Source organism: Bos grunniens, chromosome 14, assembly GCF_055505025.1.
Source record: "Bos grunniens cultivar Pamir isolate PY7600 chromosome 14, Bosgru_T2T1.0, whole genome shotgun sequence".
Classification (NCBI taxonomy): domain Eukaryota; kingdom Metazoa; phylum Chordata; class Mammalia; order Artiodactyla; family Bovidae; genus Bos; species Bos grunniens.
In genome coordinates this window covers 31,942,143-31,959,867 of record NC_141178.1, presented here as the reverse complement: position 1 = coordinate 31,959,867, position 17,725 = coordinate 31,942,143, and the positions used below count along the sequence as shown (strand labels likewise).

General features: G+C 37.2%; 1 long non-coding RNA gene across 1 annotated transcript in view; it reads right to left on the bottom strand.

Moving 5' to 3' along the window:
• Positions 1 to 17,725, bottom strand: part of LOC147359247 (uncharacterized) — a 157,164-nt gene that overhangs the window by 23,322 nt on the left and 116,117 nt on the right. The window contains exon 2 of the long non-coding RNA XR_015140213.1: positions 5,483 to 5,626. This is a non-coding gene — a long non-coding RNA (uncharacterized LOC147359247). The remainder of the gene's footprint in view (positions 1 to 5,482; positions 5,627 to 17,725) is intronic.

The following is a 17,725-nucleotide window of genomic DNA, read 5'->3' as shown; positions in this document are numbered from 1 at the left end:
TAGAGCATGTGATGTAATTATCCAATAAGCTACTAAATTCAGGACATCTATCTTAGTAGTTTTCAATGCAAAATTTCATATTTAAATTCAGAGTTCATTTGTTTTTAATTTTTCTTTATGAACTCTTAGTACTTTCAGAATCCCTTTTCATGCTTCTGGTGCTACTGAGCCACAGGTCTTTTGCTACCTCTTTGAAATGTTTCTACATATATACATAGAGGCATGTACACTATGCCTACACACACAGCTCTAAAACTGAAACCTGAAGATAGCATATATCATTCATTCTAAGTTAGGCTGTGCTGAACATGTCATCCAAATTGGGGGAGAGCTACATTGCTTGCTGCTTCCTTGCTGGATAATAAAAGGGACAATCAGATAAGCAGAGGAAATAATATGAAACTAATGATTACTCCTACTACTAAGTCACTTCAGTCGTGTCTGACTCTGTGCGACCGCATAGACAGCAGCCCACCAGGCTCCCACGTCCCTGGGATTCTCCAAGCAAGAACACTGGAGTGGGTTGCCATTTCCTACTCCAACGCATGAAAGTGAAAAGTGAAAGTTAAGTCACTCAGTTGTATCCGACTCTTAGCAATCCCATGGACTGCAGCCTACCAGGCTCCTCCATCCATGGGATTTTCCAGGCAAAAGTACTGGAATGGGGTGCCATTGCCTACTACCTTCAAATGATTGCATCTAACATTATCAAACTGGTTGTCTGGGTTCAACACTGCTGATCACTTCAGCATTCTTGAAATCATTCTCCCTTGGATTCACGTGTTTTTTTGTCCCCTTCTCTGTCTGCCTTCAATCTTTCCCAGAATCAGGGTCTTTTCCAATGAATCAGTTCTTCTCATCAGGTGGTCAAAGTATTGGAGCTTCAGTTTCAGCATCCATCATGCCAATGAATATTCAGGATTGACTTCCTTTAGGATTGACTGTTTGGATCTCCTTGCACCCCAAGGGACTCTGAAAGAGTCTTCTCTAACACCACAATTCAGCACCATCAGTCTTTAGAAGCTCTGCTGTCTTTATGGTCCAACTCTCACATCCATACATGACTACTGGAAAAAACATAGCTTTGGCTATATGGACATTTGTCAGCAAAGTAATGTCTCTGCTTTTTAATATGCTGTCTCAGTTGGTCATAGCTTTTCTCCCAAGGAGCAAGCATCTTTTAATTTCATGGATGCAATCACCTTCTGCAGTAATTTTGGAGCCCAAGAAAATAAAATCTGTCATTGTTTCTTCTTTCCCCCATCTATTTGCCATGAAATGATGAGACCAGATGCTAAAATATTCATTTTTGAATGTTAAGTTCTGAGCCAGCTTTTTCAGTCTCCTCTTTTACATTCATCAAGAGGCTCTTTAATTCCTCTTCACTTTCTGCCATTAGGGTGGTGTCATCTGGATATCTGAGGTTACTGATATTTCTCCCAGAAATCTTGATTCCAGCTTGTGCTTCATTCAGCCTGGCATTTTACATGATGTACTCTGCATATAAAGCAGGGTCACAACTGACAGCGTTTACATACTCCTTTCCCAATTTGGATCCAGTCTGTTGTTCCATGCCCAATTCTCACTGTTGCTTCTTGACCTACATACAGGTTTCTCAGGAGGTAAGTAAGGTGGTCTGGTATTCTCATTTCTTTAAGGATTTTCTACAGTTTGTTTTTATCCACAGAGTCAAAGGCTTTAGCATAGTCAAAGAAACAGAAGTAGATGTTTTTCTGGAATTCTCTTGCTGTGGCTATGATCCAGTGTATGATGGCAATTTGATTTCTGGTTCTGCTGCCTTCTCTAAATTCAGCTTGTACATCTGGAATTTCTTGGTTAACATACTGCTGAAACTTAGCTTGGAGGATTTTGTGCATTACCTTGCCAGCATGTGAAATAATTGCAATTGTGGGGTAGTTTGGACATTCTTTGGTATTGTCCTTCTTTGGGATTGGAATGAAAACTAACATTTTCCAGTTCTGCGGCCACTGCCGCATTTTCTAAGTTTCCTGGCATATTGAGTGCAGCACTTTCACAGTATCATGTTTTAGAATTTGAAGTAGCTCAGCTGGAATTCCATCACCACCATTAACTTTGTTCCTAATAATTCTTCCTAAGGACCACTTGACTTCACATTCCAAGATATCAGGTGCTAGGTGAATGATCACCTCATCATGGTTTTCCAGGTCATTAAGATCTTTTTTGTATAGTTCTATGTGTTCTTGCCACCTCTTCTTACTCTTTTCTGCTTCTGTTAGATCCATACCATTTCTGTCTTTTATTGTGCCCTTATTACCATGAACTCTTCCCTTGGTATCTCTAATTTATTTCAAGATCTCTAGTCTTTTCTTTTCTACTGTCTGCCTCTATTTCTTTGCATTGTTCATTTAAGAAGGCTTTCTTATCTCTTCTTGCTATTCTTTGGAACTCTGCATTCAGATGGGTATATCTTTCCTTTTCTCCTTTACCTTTAGCTTCTCTTCTTTTGGTAAGCTATTTTAAGGCCTCCTCAGACAACCTTTTTGCCTTTTTCCATTTCTTTTTCTTGGGGGTGATTTTGACCACTGCCTCCTGTACAATATTATGAATCTCTGTCCATAGTTCTTCAAGCACTCTATCAGATCTAATCCCTTGAATCTGTTTGTCACTTCCACTGTATAATTTAAGGGATTTGATTTAGGTCTTACCATAGCCTAGTGTTTTTCCCTACTTTCTGCAATTTATGTCTGAATCTTGCAATAAAAAGTTCATGATCTGAGCCCCAGTCAGCTGCAGGTCTTGTTTTTGCTGACTGTATAGAGTTTCTCCATCACTGACTTAAAAAAACTTAGTCTGATTTTGGTATTGACCATCTGGTGATGTCCATGTGTAGAGTCTCTTGTATTGTTGGAAGAGTGTGTTTGCTATGACCAGCACATTCTCTTGGCAAAACTGTTAGCCTTTGCTCTGCTTCATTTTTTACGCCAAGGTCAAACTTGCCCGTTACGCCAGGTATCTTTTGACCTCCTATTTTTGCATTCCAGCCCCCTTTGATGAATAGGACATATGAAATGAACAGAGATCATTCTGTCATTTTTGAAATTGCACTCAAGTGTTGCGTTTCAGACTCCTGTTGAATATGAGGGCTATTCCATTTCTTCTAAGGGATTCTTGCCTGCAGCAGTAGATATAATAGTCATCTGAATTAAATTCGCCTATTCCAGTCCATTTAAGTTCACTGATTTCTAAAGTGTCAAACTAGTACAGCCACTATGGAGAACAGTGTGGACATTCCTTAAAAAACTGGAAATAAAACTGCCATACAACCCAGCAATCCCACTGCTGGGCATACACACCAAAGAAACCAGAATTGAAAGAGACACGTGAACCCCAATGTTCATCGCAGCACTGTTTATAATAGCCAGGACATGGAAGCAACCTAGATGCCCATCAGCAGATGAATGGATAAGAAAGCTGTGGTACATATACACAATGGAGTATTACTCAGCCATTAAAAAGAATACATTTCAATCAGTTCTAATGAGGTGGGTGAAACTGGAGCCAATTATACAGAGTGAAGTAAGCCAGAAAGAAAAATACCAATACAGTATACTAATGCATATATATGGAATTTAGAAAGATTGTAACGACAACCCTGTATGTGAGACAGCAAAAGAGACACAGATGTATAGAACAGTCTTCTGGACTCTGTGTGTGGGGAGGGGATGATTTGGGAGAATGGCATTAAAACATGTATAATATCATATAAGAAATGAATCGTCAGTCCAGGTTTGACGCAGGATACAGGAAGCTTGGGACTGGTACACTGGGATGACCCAGAGGGATGGTATGGGGAGGGAGGAGGGAGGGGGGTTCAGGATGGGGAACACGTGTACACCCGTGGTGGATGCATGTTGATGTATGGCAAAACCAATACAAGATTGTAAAGTAAAAAAAAATAATAATAATAATAATAATAAATTAAAAAAAATAAATTAGGCCTCCATAGCAACCATTCAAGGAATAAAATAGTTGAGTGAGCTAGTAAAATAAAATAAAATAAAATAAAATAAAATGTCGATATTCACTCTTGCCATCTCTTGTTTGTCCACTTCCAATTTACCTTGATTCATGGTGCTAACATTTCAGGTTCCTATGCAATATTGTTCTTTAAAGCACCAGACTTTACTTTCATCACCAGACACATCCACAACTGGTCATTGGTCCCTTGGTATCTGGGGTTGATTGCTTCCAGTACCTACTATTGATACCCAAATCCCTGTATGCTCAAGTCCTATAGTCAGCTTAATATATTCAAGATTCTGCATCTGTGGGTTCATACAACTGTCATTCATATAGTACTGTATTTAGTGAAAAAAATATCTGCATGCAAGTGGACCCAAGCAGTTCAAACTTGAGTTGTTCTAGGGTCAACTCAATATCTTGTATAATTTTACTTTAAAAATTCCTTCTATAGATTAATTTTACTATAAACACTGTAATAAGATCCATATTTGTTTGAATCCACAGATGCAGAAACTTGGATACATAGGGTTGACTATGAGACTTGAGTATCCAGGGATTTGGGTATCCAAAGATGCTTGCTCCTTGGAAGAAAAGCTATGACCAACCTAGACAGCATTTTAAAAATCAGACATTACTTTGCTAGCAAAAGTCTGTATAGTCAAAGATTTGTTTTTTCTACTGGTCATTTATGGATGTGCGAGTTGGACCATAAAGAAGCCTGAGCACTGAAAAATTGATGCTTTTGAACTGTGGTGTCTTGAGAATCCCTTGGACTGCAAGGTGATCAAACCAGTCAATTCTAAAGGAAATCAACCCTGAACAATAACTGGAAGACTGAGGCTGAAGCTACAACACTTTGGCCACCTAACGTAAAGAGCTGACTCACCAGAAAAGACTCTGATTATGGGAAAGATTCAAGGCAAGAGGAGAAGGGATGACAGAGGATGAGTTGGCTGAATGGCATCACTGACTCAATGGACATGAGTTTGTGCAAGCTCTGGGAGATGGTGAAGAACAGGGAAGTCTCGCATGCTGCAGTCCATGGGGTCACAAAGATTCAGACACGACTGAACGACTGAACAACTAGTGGGTCCTGCAATCAATCCACTCCAGATACCAAGGGACTACTATAGCGTACTTGATACTTTCAATATTCAAGACAAAAGCCACAAATTTTATAAGTGAAAAGCAATTTCCTTCAATATGATTAAAGCTGGGTTCTCAACAACATGCAAATTACTTCTAACTAATAAAATATACTACATCCAAATATAGAAATATATATATGTATACATATAGATATCTATTTATAGTAGGTGTGTGGTCTTATATTGAGGCACAGTTGTTTATATATATTTGATATTTTTTAAATTCACAACATGGAATTTAAACTTCTTTCAGATTTAGCAAGGTTAAATGCCTATTTAAATGGATAATAAAATGAGTCTAAAAAGTTATTAATTAGCTGGAATCTTACCATCAAATGCTTCATTTCCTTCCTTTCTTCCGTGTTTCTCTTCATTTCACTTGGTTTTTTGCATTTCAGTTTTTTATATTAATTTTGGCACTGCTCTTACTGAAGATCTTTGTAATTCCATAGTTTATTGGCCATGCACAACTTCTGGAAGATAATAGTAAAATATTTCAAAAGAAAAACACAATGGCATGCTCCTGAGCCCATGATTCAGTTTTTAGATTGCAGCTTGAATATAAACTTATGCTTGACATTTCTTTCTAAATAACCTGAAAAAGTAATTTCCCATTGCTAATCTTTATACATAGCCATGCATCAATGATTGCTTCTCTATCCCAGAGTAAAGGTGGATATTAACTTCTCTTATTATTTGTGGCAAGGCATAATAATCATAGTTAACATCTTAAACTTAGGATCCCCAAATCATCTTTAATTCTGTTGTCAGAATATTACCTCCCTACTTATGTGCCCAAACCTCCTATTTATTCTAAAAGGAGCTCGGTCCACAAGTTATATGGGTTAGATAGTGGAAATAACACTATAGAGAAGCATATGCTTTAGTCCTGATAAACAATTTCATACTTACCACATTTTGAGCTGTTCCACAAAAACTTTTTATAACTTGTTCTAAGTCTGTTTTATGTGAATACACTAAACAACAAGCAGAAACTGGAATGGTGTTCACAAGTTATCCTAAAATTACACGAGGAAGTGGAAATCAAAGAAATTCACCTTCGTTGGTTTCTATATGTAGGTAAAAATTGGAGCAGCACTAGTATACTTATCCTACAGTGAGAGTGCAAAGTGATAGGATTTGGGTATACATGGTCTCATGGATAAGTTCACAGTTTTTTCTTTGCAGCATCATTTGAACAGATTAAATTGAAGACCCTCATTTATAAGAAATCTCACTTCTTCAAACTCCTGAAATTCCATCCAGTAAGGATGGAATTCTTAGGATCACTCATTTGGGTTTAAGAATTATATCTCTTATTGTTTCCTGTTAAATTTTAATCAAATCCTTCAATGTGATTATTAGATCGTACTTCAGGACTCTGAGGGATAAGATGGCAGGAGTTTCCAGATGAAGAGCTAGATCCAAACCAACCCATCAGCTGAGAACAGGGTATCACAGAGGGGTCTGCCAGGCAGCCAGGAAACAGTATTGCTGTATTGTGTGCAGGTAGCATGTGGTCTCTGTCCCTTGATTGTGAAGACAAAACATGTGACAAAGAGTCAAAAGAATGTGTGTTAATCACTCAGTTGTGTCCAACTCTTTGTGACCCCATGGACTATAACCTACCAGGCTCCGCTGTCCATATAATTCTCCAGGCCAGAATATTGGAGTGGGTAGCCATTCCTTTCTTCAGGGGATCTTCCCATCCTAGATTTCAAATCCAGGTTTTCTGCATTGCAGGCAGATTCTTTACTGTCTAAGCCACCAAGGAAGCCCCCCAAAAGAATATATATACTTAATAATTCTACTTAGCAGTGGGTTGGCAAGACCCATCCTCACAACTCAGGCAGTGTGGTGAACAGATTAGAAGCCAAAAAAAATTCTGTCTAGTGTTTTATTTTTATTTTATTTTATTTTTAAACTTTATTTTATTTTTAAACTTTACAATATTGTATTAGTTTTGCCAAATATTGAAATGAGTCCGCCACAGGTATACCTGTGTTCCCCATCCTGAACTGCACAAATCTTTCCAATAAATATCATCGCATTTAAGGCAGTATAAAATGAAGCTATGCAATCACTGAAGCCTATGTTAAAATTCTAGTATCAACATTATTATATATATAATCTTTGCTAAATAACTATATTTCTTTTATATGGTATTTCCTAGATTGTGTAAATGAGGATGATGACAACACGTGCATACCAAATAAAAACAAATTTGGACTTAAGGAAGGAGAGCTTTTTGAAAAAAAATTATAATAGGGAGAAAGTTGTGGCCACAAGTCCTGGAAGCATCTCAAAAATTAAACAGAAAAAAAAAATCTTATTTATGTGTTAATTATTGGGAGAGGTAAGTAGGACTAGCAGAAACTTTGTGAGGGAAGTAGTAACTAGGGGAGGTGAACAGAAAATAGGACTGGGTATACTAGTTGGAGACACGCTCTCTTTGGTCAGCTAGTTCTTGGGATGAGTTGTTAAGGGGCATGCTATATAACTTAGTGCTTATTGAAGCTTAGGGGTAAGCTAAGGGGAGATAAGAACACCTGATTCAAGTTTGCTCAAAACAAGTTAGTAAGTAATGGACAATTATAACCATATGGTCCGGTAGCTGGAAATATTAAATGAGATATTTTGCTGAATTAGCTCAATTGGCTACTGTTACCTGATACTAATGGATACCATGGGAGTATAAAGATGTCTTTGACCCAATATAAAAAGTACAAACTTTAAATATAGGATTAAAATAGGTAACTAATAAGAACCTACAGTATACCACAGGGAACTCTACTCAGTACTCTGTAATGACCTATATGGGAGTAGAATCTTAAAAAGAGTATTATATGTATATGGATAACTGATTCACTTTACTGTACAACAGAAACTAACAACATTGTAAACTAACTATACTCCAATAAAGTGAATATTTTTAGAAAATAGGCTATTACTTTATCATTTTTGTTGTTCTAGTATGCACAAAATCAAAATTCCTCATTTTTCTATGGCACAAAGATGATGATAATTCAGTTGAGTGCAAACCAAAAGAAAATTATCAAATCCTTTTAAATACTTTGTTTAACTGCAGCATAGAGCCCACTTAAGCATAAATTTTATAAGTCTTTTGAAAGCTGAGGTTTTATTAAATCCATAAACTATTTATTTTTATGGCAACATATGAGATATTTTAAGCACCTTCATTTCCAAAGATGTTTTCAACTTTTAAGTATAAAATATCTTCATGTTGAAAATGAAGCTATCAAAACTTTCTAATTTGGAGGAATGTTTCACATTTTCTTTTCTCTATAAATGTTATCCTTCTATATGTCCATGGTATGTTAAAGAGAAAGCAATTTTTGTCATCTAAATAAAACATCTGCTGATTATTTTCTTTATGTAATTATAGCTCTCTAAATTAAACATTACAGATACAGGAAGACATTATTTATTTTAAAATTTCAAGAACAATATTGAAAGGAGAAACCAAATACATATAGAAAATATAGTAAAGGAAACACAGTAATAGAAAAAACAGTGTGAAAAAGTTTATAGTAGGAATATACTTGGTTCTTAGGCAAAATATCAGTTCTGAAACAATCATAAGCATTATATAACAAATTCAATATTTTGAAAAAGAGTGGTCTTTGAGTTTCATGATTTCAGCACTAATACTGTTCAAAATATATTTGGTATAGATTTATGAGATCGCCACTTAAAATAAGCTTATGAACTCACTGGTATCAAAACAGTTTCCTTCTATCTGAAGAAGAATTATACAATTTATAGAATTGATATGAGGCTGTATGGTGTTAAACTCAAACTGCTAAGGCAAAGGAGCTCATTTAATTTGTTTCTTAGAAAGTTTCCACGGTTCAATCAGACAAAAGGCAAACTTTTGGCAAAAGCCTTTCTCTAAAATCAGTGAGGGGGGGGTGGAAGTTCTTTCATCATCAAATCACCAGAAAACATTCAGAGGGAAAATTCAAAAGACATACCATACAAGGTTTAACTAATAAGAAAAGAAGCCATTACTAGTTGATAATTGGTGGAAAACATTTTGCTTTGAATTGAGGAAAGACAAATATCCCCCTGGAGATATTTTGATGAAAATGGTATTACTTGAAATATAATTTTTAAGGCTATAGACTGATACTGAAAATATCTTCTTTTAGAAGTAATTTATTCCTTTAAATTTTTAAATAAACAGTGAGAATTTTACTTCTTCTTTTCCAATTTGGATTCCTTTTATTTCTTTTTCTGCTCTGATTGCTGTGGCCAAAACTTCCAAAACTATGTTGAATAGTAATGGTGAAAGTGGGCACCCTTGTCTTGTTCCTGACTTTAGGGGAAATGCTTTCAATTTTTCACCATTGAGGATAATGTTTGCTGTGGGTTTGTCATATATAGCTTTTCTTGTGTTGAGGTATGTTCCTTCGATTCCTGCTTTCTGGAGAGTTTTTATCATAAATGGATGTTGAATATTACCAAAGTCTTTCTCTGCATCTATTGAGATAATCATATGGTTTTTATTTTTCAATTTGTTAACGTGGTGTATTACATTGATTGACTTGCGGATATTGAAGAATACTTGCATCCCTGGGATAAAGCCCACTTGGTCATGGTATATGATCTTTTTAATGTGTTGTTGGACTGATTGCTAGAATTTTGTTAAGGATTTTTGCATCCATGTTCATCAGTGATATTGGCCTGTAGTTTTCTTTTTATGTGGCATCTTTGTCAGGTTTTGGTATTAGGGTGATGGTGGCCTCATAGAATGAGTTTGGAAGTTTACCTTCCTCTGCAATTTTCTGGAAGAGTTTGAGTAGGATAGGTGTTAGCTCTTCTCTAAATTTTTGGTAGAATTCAGCTGTGAAGCTGTCTGGACCTGGGCTTTTGTTTGCTGGAAGATTTCTGATTACAGTTTCAATTTCCTTGCTTGTGATGGGTCTGTTAAGATTTTCTATTTCTTCCTGGTCGAGTTTTGGAAAGTTGTACTTTTCTAAGAATTTGTCCATTTCTTCCACGTTGTCCATTTTATTGGCATATAATTGCTGATAGTAGTCTCTTATGATCCTTTGTATTTGTGTGTTGTCTGTTGTGATCTCTCCATTTTCATTTCTAATTTTATTGATTTGATTTTTCTCCCTTTGTTTCTTGAGGAGTCTGGCTAATGGTTTGTCAATTTTACTTATCCTTTCAAAGAACCAGCTTTTGGCTTTGTTGATTTTTGCTATGGTCTGCTTTGTTTCTTTTGCATTTATTTCTGCCCTAATTTTTCAGATTTCTTTCCTTCTACTAACCCTGGAGTTCTTCATTTCTTCCTTTTCTAGTTGCTTTAAGTGTAGAGTTAGGTTATTTATTTGACTTTTTTCTTGTTTCTTGAGGTATGCCTGTATTGCTATGAACTTCCCCCTTAGCACTGCTTTTACAGTGTCCCACAGGTTTTGAGTTGTTGTGTTTTCATTTTCATTCATTTCTATGCATATTTTGATTTCTTTTTTGATTTCTTCTATGATTTGTTGGTTATTCAGCAGCGTGTTGTTCAGCCTCCATATGTTGGAATTTTTAATAGTTTTTCTCCTGTAATTGACATCTAATCTTACTGCATTGTGGTCAGAAAAGATGCTTAGAATGATTTCAATTTTTTTGAATTTACCAAGGCTAGACTGATGGCCCAGGATGTGATCTATCCTGGAGAAGGTTCCATGTGCACTTAAGAAAAAGGTGAAATTCATTGTTTTGGGGTGAAATGTCCTATAGATATCAATTAGGTCTAACTGTTCTATTGTATCGCTTAAAGTTTGTGTTTCCTTGTTAATTTTCTGTTTAGTTGATCTATCCATAGGTGTGAGTGGGGTATTAAAGTCTCCCACTATTATTGTGTTACTGTTAATTTCCCCTTTCATACTTGTTAGCATTTGTCTTACATATTGCGGTGCTCCTATGTTGGGTGCATACATATTTATAATTGTTATATCTTCTTCTTGGATTGATCCTTTGATCATTATGTAGTGACCTTCTTTATCTCTTTTCACTACCATTTCACACCAGTCAGAATGGCTGCGATCCAAAAGTCTACAAGCAATAAATGCTGGAGAGGGTGTGGAGAAAAGGGAACCCTCTTACACTGTCAGTGGGAATGCAAACTAGTACAGCCACTATGGAGAACAGTGTGGAGATTCATTAAAAAACTGGAAATAGAACTGCCTTATGACCCAGCAATCCCACTGCTGGGCATAGACACTGAGGAAACCAGAAGAGAAAGAGACACATGTACCCCAATGTTCATCGCAGCACTGTTTATAATAGCCAGGACATGGAAGCAACCTAGATGTCCATCAGCAGATGAATGGATAAGAAAGCTGTGGTACATATACACAATGGAGTATTACTCAGCCATTAAAAAGAATACATTTGAATCAGTTCTAATGAGGTGGATGAAACTGGAGAATATTATACAGAGTGAAGTAAGCCAGAAAGAAAAACACCAATACAGTATACTAACACATATATATGGAATTTAGAAAGATGGTAACAATAACCCTGTATACGAGACAGCAAAAGAGACACTGATGTATAGAACAGTCTTTTGTACTCTGTGGGAGAGGGAGAGGGTAGGATGATTTGGGAGAATGGTATTGAAACATGTATAATATCATATATGAAACGAGTCGCCAGTCCAGGTTCGATGCAGGATACTGGATGCTTGGGGCTGGTGCACTGGGACAATCCAGAGGGATGGTACAGGGAGGGAGGAGGGAGGAGGGTTCAGGATGGGGAACACGTGTATACCTGTGGCAGATTCATGTTGATATATGGCAAAACCAATACAATATTTTAAAGTTAAAAAATAAAATAAAGTAAAATTTTAAATAAATCTCTGATGATTTAGTTCAGGCATAAAAGAATAAAGTCACAAATAGAGTGAAGCAAAGGACATGGAAAGGAATTATATAAATTAAAATCATAATAGACTACAAACAAGTTTTGCTATGCTTGAAATTTTACATTAAAGGTAAGTTTAAAGTGCCAAGATGTTTAATTGTGTACTACTAAATAATTCCAAAACCTTTCAATGACTTTAATATCCAACCTAGTGAACTGGTTAAGTAAAATTTCTCTAGCACATAGTGTATAATTTTTACATATAATCTCACCAACTTTGAATTTGTAAAAATGCTAAATAATAGGTGAAAACTACAGGATACAATATTGGTAGTTTTCTTAACTATTTATTAGGATTTATGTATGAAATATGTACAAATACTTTCATATGTTGATATCAGTAGTCATTAGTTATTTGCTTTCTTTCTTCTAGATTTTTTCCTATATCTTTAACAATTTTAAGTTATATGAGAGTGAGAGAGTGAGTGAAACTCATTTGGTCGTGTCCGACTCTTTGTGACCCTATGAACTGTATAGTCCATGGAATTCTCTAGTCCAGAATACTGGAGTGGGTAGCCTTTCCCTTCTCCTGGGGAGCTTCCCAACCCAGGAATCAAACCCAGGTCTCCAGCACTGCAGGTGGATTCTTTATCAGCTGAGCCACAAGGGAAGCCCAAGAATACTGGAGTGGGTAGCCTATCCCTTCTCCAGCAGATCTTCCCAACCCAGGAATCAAACTGGGGTTTCCAGCATTGCAGGCGGTTTCTTTACCAACTGAGCTTTCAGGGAAGCCACAAGTTACTGTATAGTTTTGTTAAATATGTTTATTAGAACTGAAAAGATAAATGATGACTGAGTGCTTACAATCATGGTTTTTAAAGTCAGAGACCTGTGGTTTTTAGAAGTGCTGTTACATTACGAATGGTCACGAGTACCTGGTTGTCATCCCTTCCACACTGTAAATGACTATACTTTCTAGTGCTCTTTAGGTGAAGCTATTTGATTAACTCAAGCCAACAGGTTGTGATGAAAATGGCAGATGACACTTATAGAACAAAATATAAAACTGCAAATATAAGGTATCCATGCTCCCTCTTTTCCTTCAGGGGTGAATCATGTGTTAGGAATAAAATGTTCTTTTAAAATATTCATATTTGGGGGGCTGTTCATGGCATCTGGTCCCATCACTTCACAGGAAATAGATGGGGAAACAGTGGAAACAGTGTCAGACTTCATTTTTGGGGGCTCCAAAATCACTGCAGATGGTGATTGCCACCATGAAATTAAAAGACGCTTACTCCTTGGAAGGAAAGTTATGACCAACCTAGGTATCATATTCAAAAGCAGAGATATTACTTTGCCAACAAAGATCCATCTAGTCAAGGCTATGGTTTTTCCAGTGATCATGTATGGATGTGAGAGTTGGACTGTGAAGAAGGCCGAGCCCCGAATAATTGATGCTTTTGAACTGTGTCCCTTGGACTGCAAGGAGATCCAACCAGTCCTTTCTAAAGGAGATCAGTCCTGGGTGCTCTTTGGAAGGACTGACGCTAAAGCTGAAACTCCAGTACTTTGGCCACCTCATGAGAAGAGTTGACTCATTGGAAAAGACTCTGATGCTGGGAGGGATTGGGGGCAGGAGGAGAAGGGGACGACAGAGGATGAGATGGCTGGATGGCATCACTGACTCGATGGACATGAGTTTGGGTGAACTCCAGGAGTTGGTGATGGACAGGGAGGCCTGGCCTGCTGCAATCTGTGGGGTCGCAAACAGTCGGACACGACTGAGAGACTGAACTGAACTGAACTGATGTTACGTCTGTACAAGCTTAATCTCTACTGCTGCTGCTGCTAAGTCACTTCAGTCATGTCCGACTCTGTGCGACCCCATAGACGGCAGCCCACCAGGCTCCCCCGTCCTTGGGATTCTCCAGGCAAGAACACCGGAGTGGGTTGCCATTTCCTTCTCCATTGCATGCCTTATATAAAAATTAGTACTGGAAGTATGATCCTTTTGTTAATAAAATAAAAAATATGTAGCATTGATGTGGCATCCTTATTAAATGTACAACATTTTCATGAAGCCTATGTTTTCTCATACACAAAATGATGCTAAAATTATTATTTAAATCATAGTATTTTGAGTGCCTAAATATGCCATGCAAAGTACTTAGCACAGTTACTGACATTATAACCATTCTATTAAATTTAACTATATTTGATATATATTAATTGCAACTACTTCACACATTTTAGTTTTGCTGAAGTTTAGTGCCTGGGAAATTAGATGATGGAGTTTGAATAAAGGAACAGTAAAATAAGGACTGTAGAGTATAAGACAAAGACAAGAAAGTATCTACAACCTACTATAAACAGAACCCGGGATATAGATATATTTGGAAACCTATTCATTGTGAGTTTTGTTATCTGAATTGCTTCTTACATTGAGTGGAGGAAGGTCAAGTCAAGAATGTGTCCCTTAAATCAGGGCCACAGATTATCTAATTTGGTCAACATGGAGACAAAGTAAAAATGTTTAAGTAGTAGGAGGCAGAGGGATTAGTTGACACAAAGTCTTTCTTGGGGTCTCTGGGTCAAGACAAAAAAAATATAAACACAATTCCCAAAAGACAAGAGTATCAACACAAATGAAAGACAGATACAAGATTCAGGAAATAGCTAGAATCCAGGGCTGAATGAAAAGCTATCCATGGCAAATCAAAGAGGACCCATGTTTAATCTTCCCTAGTAAGGAAACCTGAGATGAATAGAAAATTTATAACTACCTCTGCAAATAATTTACAGTGAGATGAATTTATATTAGCTTACAACAATAAGCAAAATAGCTAAGTTTTACAAAAAGGAAAAAAGCCAACATTCTTCAAATTAAAAGAGGGAAGAGAACAAGCAAGGAGTGGAAAGAGACTGATTAATGATAAGCAGTATGAAAGACCAGATTATTAGCATTTCCAAAAGATGGAGAAGGATAAGACAGAATAGAGCTTGTTACCAATTTGAAACTGTTATGAAGTTGAAAAAATAAATGCAGTCTAAGGTTTGGTAGTGTGTCTTGAAGTGCATGAGAAATTAGGAAACAGATTAATTAAATGATCTATCACACCTAGATGAGGGCTTCCTAGCTTGTGCTAGTGATAAAGAACCTGCTGCCAATGCAGGAGACATAAGAGACATGGGTTTGATCCCTGGGTCAGGAAGATCCCCTTGAGGAGGGCATGGCAACCCACTCCAGTATTCTTACCTGGAGAATCCGATGGAGAGAGGAACCTAGCAGGCACAAGTCAGACACATCTGAAGTGAATTAGCACACAAGCATATCACACTTAGATGAAACAACAAGCTGAAGTCACCAAAACAGACTATCACAGAGGATGCAAAATATGTTCTAGATCTGACATAGCCTCTTAATATCTGCTGAAATCTCATTTGTACAACCCATCTCTATCTTACCTGATTTAATAAAATAGTAATTCACTTGGATTGTTTCCTTATATTCTGCCCTGCTCCAAACTACCTTCCACACGTTGACTATAGATTCCTTTATTAAAGTTAACTTCTGATTCTAGTTCAAGATAATGGACTGGGCACAAAGATATTTATATTTAAATCCTAGCAACACTGTGTTAAATATTAGCAAAATATTTTCAATTCCATATTAAATTAGAATAAAGACATTCAGGACACACAATATTTTTAAAACATTTAAGAATTGAAAACACAGTATATTGGTCAGCTCATCAGAGACAAATACCCAATAAAATGTGTGTGTGTATATATACACACATACACATATATGTATTTATATATATATATAAATACATACAGAGAGATTTACTATAAGGAATTGGCTCATGTGATTAGGATTTGCAGTGTGGGCTGGAAAGTTTTAGGCATAGGAAAGCTAAAGATGCAGCTCCAGTCTGGATGACAAGCTGGAGACCTAGGAAAGCTGATGGTTCAGATGGAATCTGAAAGCTGTCAGCCACAGAATTCCCTCTTGCTTGCAGAAGCTGGACATTTTCCTCTAACCAGGACTTCACCTGATTTGATAAGGCCTGTCCACAATATTGAGGAAGGAAATGGAAACCCACTCAAGTATTCTTGCCTGGAGAATCCCATGGACAGAGGAGCCTGATGAGCCACAATCCATAGGGTCACAAATAGTCAGACATGACTGAAGCCACTGAGCACACACACACATCAACAATATGGAGAGCAAACTGCTTAATCAGGGTTCATCAATTTAAATGCTTTTCCCATCCAAAAACTCTTCAAGTTGACACATAAAATTAACTATCACGTATAATAAAAACAATTACAATAAATATAAATAAGTACATTGTTACATGAATGAAAGAAGAGAATCCCATGATCCATTCATCATGATAAGCTTTACATTTTATGAAGAAACTCAAAATATTTACCTAAAAGTGTGATTAATAGGTGCATATCAGAAAAACCTATGTGTACAAAGTGTATGACACAATGGTTATGTTGCTATTATGTGTATCAGTTCAGTTCAGTCACTTAGTCGTGTCCAACTCTTTGCGATCTCATGGACTGCAGCTTGCCAGACTTCCCTGTCCAGCACCAACTCCTGGAGTTTATCCAAACTCATGTTCATTGAGTCACAGATGCCATGCAACCATCACATGCTCTGCCATCCCCTTCTCCCGCCGTCAATCTTTCCCAGCATCAGGGACTTTTCAAACGAGTCAGTTCTTCCATCAGGTGGCCCAAGTATTGGAGTTTCAGCTTCAGCATCAGTCCTTCCAATGAACCCCCAGGACTGATCCCCTTTAGGATGGACTGGTTGGTTCTCCTTGGAGTCCAATGGACTCTCAAGAGTCTTCTCCAACACCACAGTTCAAAAGTATCAATTCTTCGGTGCTCAGCTTTCTTCATAGTCCAACTCTCACATCCATACATGACTACTGGAAAAACCATAGCCTCTAATGGATGGACTTTTGTTGGCAATGTAAAGTCTCTGCTTTTTAATATGCTGTCTAGGTTGGTCATAACTCTCCCGCTAAGGAGTAAGAATCTTTTAATTCATGGCTGCAGTCACCATCTGCAGTGATTTTGGAGCCCAGAAAAATAAAGTCTGACGCTGTTTCCACTGTTTCCCCATCTATTTCCCATGAAGTGATGGGACCGGATGCCATGATCTTCGTTTTCTGAATGTTGAGCTTAAAGCCAACTTTTTCACTCTCCTCTTTCACTTTCATCAAGAGGCTTTTTAGTTCCTCTTCACTTTCTGCCATGAGGGTGGTGTCATCTGCATATCTGAGGTTATTGATATTTCTCCCGGCAATCTTGATTCCAGCTTGTGCTTCCTCCAGTCCAGCGCTTCTCATGATGTACTCTGCATATAAGTTGAATAAGCAGGGTGACAATATACAGCCTTGACATACTCCTTTTCCTATTTGGAACCAGTCTGTTGTTCCCTGTCCAGTTCTAACTGTTGCTTGCTCACCTGCATACAGGTTTCTCAAGAGGCAGGTCAAGTGGTCTGGTATTCCCATATCTTTCAGAATTTTCCACAGTTTATTGTGATCCACACAGTCAAAGGCTTTGGCATAGTCAATGAAGCAGAAATAGATGTTTTTATGAAACTCTCTTGCTAGATCTCATCAGATCTAGTGGATGTTGGAAATTTAACCTCTGGT